General features: G+C 40.9%; 1 non-coding gene across 1 annotated transcript; it reads right to left on the bottom strand.

Moving 5' to 3' along the window:
• Window positions 1–1330: 1330 nt before the first annotated feature.
• trnas-aga (transfer RNA serine (anticodon AGA)) lies at window positions 1331–1412 on the bottom strand. The gene has a single exon. It is a non-coding gene; the product is annotated as a tRNA-Ser (tRNA).
• Between the last annotated feature and the right edge of the window lie 2039 nt (window positions 1413–3451).

Genomic DNA, 3451 nt, shown 5'->3' with positions numbered 1-3451 from the left:
GTGCAGACAAGGTGTGAAGAAGGAAACGTGGAACGCTTGGCTCAGAGTTGGAGACCTCTTCCCAGAAACAGAGGGGTTCCTTGTGGCAAGACAGGGCCAGGTGGTTAACCGAAAAATATTAGAAATACATAATAAACGTCCTACAAATTAATGACGATAAATGCAGAAAATGACAAGAGCTACCAGGAACAATCCAACACATTACAGGATTGAGCAGCAGTTTAACTCAATCTGATTACTTCCACGGGGACAATCAATTGACAAACATCAGTCACCAAAATCTTGCTTAAAAATACAAACTCATAAAAGACACCAGACCTTACTATAAATACAAACCTGTTCTAGATTAGGGTCAGAGTCCTACACATTAATTTTTGTCTGATCTATTGTTACAGATAGGACAATCCATAATAACCGTCTGGATATATAATATTACAGGTTGAGAAAGCAGTAACAACGTACATAATCGATATAGCCATTGCAAACACACATAACGTACAACAATTAACAAGTGAAAAGCACCAGAAATATGCTGAATTAAAAGAATAAATTGAAAGACTATGGAGCATGAACAAGGTGTAGAATGTCCCAATGTAATATCAACAACAACTTTCATCTCATAGTCACTACACAATAGTATTAAACAGTAAGGACAGTAACCAATATTTCTGTAAATCTCCTGAAAGCCACTATACTATACGCCATTAGAATTGTCGGCAGTCCGTAGCTATTGAGGAATGAGTGTGCGTCACTACGCCCGGACTTCAGGTTTTACCAGATTGAGCTGAGAACGTCATAATAATAATAACAAAGCAAAAATGTCGACAGCATGAAATGTCGAGTTTGAAAGTGAGTTGTGGAAACAGTCAGTGTTGGTGTGAGTGAAGTTGTGTGAATTTATCCTTCTGGTTCCAGTGGAGGTAGCGTAAAATTAAACATGAAATACGTTGGTGCCCTGTCAGAATTTCTGCTGATTTGATCGTCCATGTGCAATATATTCAGTTTATGTCAACACGAATGTAAGCAAGACAGGTCGTGGTAGTGTTCGGTTTTCTATATGTGGATATGTCTTTTTTAATGAATGTAGTAGGGACAGCACGGAGCGCACAAAACGGACAGCAAAGGCCACTGGATCAACAGCGCCCCTGGATAGGTTGGAACCACCAACATTTCGGATAATAGCCGAACAAAGGCCGCCTGAATAAATGCGGACCACAGGGGATCTCCCTGGTTTAGCAGGCGGCGAACAGAGATAGATCGGTGTTTGGACTGTTTTTTTTAACAATCTGTATCCGTGGGAGGGATCAGGGAATCAAAACCGATATAAACACGTAGTCGGAAGGATTCGAACCTGCGCGGGGAAACCCCAATGGATTTCTAGTCCATCGCCTTAACCACTCGGCCACGACTACAAGTGCTCTAGTGTTCTTCCACCTATAATTTATATTACGGTAGAGTCAGATAGAGCTATTTACCAAATTTAGCAATGGGATGTGTCATCAAAGACTATTAGATATCACGTCGGTTTAGCCAGTGATGTTTTGCAGAAACTATCGGTTTTGGAATAAAGTTTGGAACTGGGGTTTAAATGTTAATTTACATCCTTTGATGTGTATTACTTCACATATTGTCATTGCTTTGCTCTTTGTTCTAGTGGTTACCCATGGTATTTTCCCCAGTGTGTGTTTTAGGGCAACTTTAATAACTTTAGTGTTTGCGAGCACCATGCATTTACACATTTATTTTTGCTGATTTTGTTTGATTTCACACAGTTATATTGCGTTTCAATATAGAATCATAGAAAACCTACCGCACAATAAAGTTCCTTCGGCCCGCATGTTGTGCTGAACATGGACTTACTTTAGAAGTTACCTTGGATTACGCAGAGGCCTCTATTTTTTTAAGATCCATGTACCATTTTTTCCTAATATCCATATACCAATAATACTAATTCCCGTTAAGCAGACAATAGACAATAAGTGCAGAAGTAGACCATTCGGTCCTTCGAGCCTGCACCGCCATTTTGTGATCATGGCTAACCATCTACCGTCAATACCCGGTTCCTGCCTTGTCCCCATATCCCTTGATTCCCCTATCAATAAGATAGCTATCTAGCTCCTTCTTGAAAGCATCCAGAGAATTGGTCTCCACTGCCTTCCGAGGCAGTGCATTACAGACCCCCACAACTCTCTGGGAGAAGAAGTTTTTCGTTAACTCTGTCCGAAATGACCTACCCCTTATTCACAAACCATGCCCTCTGGTACTGGACTCTCCCAGCATCTGGAACATATTTCCTGCCTCTATCTTGTCCAATACCTTAATAATCTTATATGTTGCAATCAGATCCCCTCTCAATCTCCTTAATTCCAGCTTGTACAAGCCCAGTCTCTCTAACCTCTCTGCGTAAGACAGTCCTGACATCCCATTAATTAACTGTGTGAATCTACGCCGCACTTCCTCTACAGCCAGGATGTCCTTCCTTGACCCTGGAGATCGATGTACAGTATGGTATAAAATAGGGTACACTTATCATGTTCCTTCATGTTTTTGTTCGGATAATACTTTTAAATCCTTATCTGTATTTTTGATATAGTCATGAATGCTGCTGTTCCTTCTGTGCCATACTCACTGAGACATATTAACAGTAATGTGATCCCCAGGATTTTCCGTGGATTGAAAAAGAGGAGATGTTGGCCACGGAGGATTTAAAATATGTAAGATAACATCGAACTCGAATGGCTCAAGGACAGTGGAAGCAGACAGATCAAGGGTCTTTTTACCAGCCATGCGCTTGGAAATGAAGATGTCATTTTGTGGAACGGCTTTACATCTTCCATTTTGTGAGAGGAAAATTTCTGTTTTAAAGCAAACACAAAGTTGCTTCAGTTCATTTGCGGGTTAAGGGATATTTTCCAAATTCGAAGTTATTTGTGAGGTGTTTTTGATACAATATAACTTGCAAATGTGTGAATGTTGGGGTCAATGCCCATCTGGAGCGATTTAAACTGGTTTCTAAAGGGAACAAAGAGCCATAAATTGCCAATTGACGCTTACTGGGAAGAGGGAAATAAATGGAAGCTGGCCTGGAGCAGAGCAAACAAAAGGGAGAATTCAAGCCAATCAGATGACATACGGCCAGTGACGCTGGAATGGGACAATTGAATTGGTAAATATGAATATAGAAGTGGAAATTTCGAATGTGCTAGCAGTGATAACTCTTTCCTGAAACCCACCATCGCAAGGAAGATCCCCCAAGTCACTGACTGGGAGAAGAAAGGATCGATCACTTAGCCAACTGAGCTGCCTTAATTTGGTGATATAGTTGGGAAAAGTAGTCTGAGTGAGTATTGGTGCAGAGGGAACAACAGAATTCTTGTTCTAACTTGCTGGCCCGGTGTTGACGGAGTTACGTTGTCGTTTATGCAGAGACAGTAAAGTGCGAGTTTTGATT

This window comes from Hemitrygon akajei, chromosome 28, assembly GCF_048418815.1.
Source record: "Hemitrygon akajei chromosome 28, sHemAka1.3, whole genome shotgun sequence".
Taxonomy (NCBI): domain Eukaryota; kingdom Metazoa; phylum Chordata; class Chondrichthyes; order Myliobatiformes; family Dasyatidae; genus Hemitrygon; species Hemitrygon akajei.
Note: the sequence above shows the minus strand (reverse complement) of the source record. Positions and strands in the feature narration are given on the sequence as shown.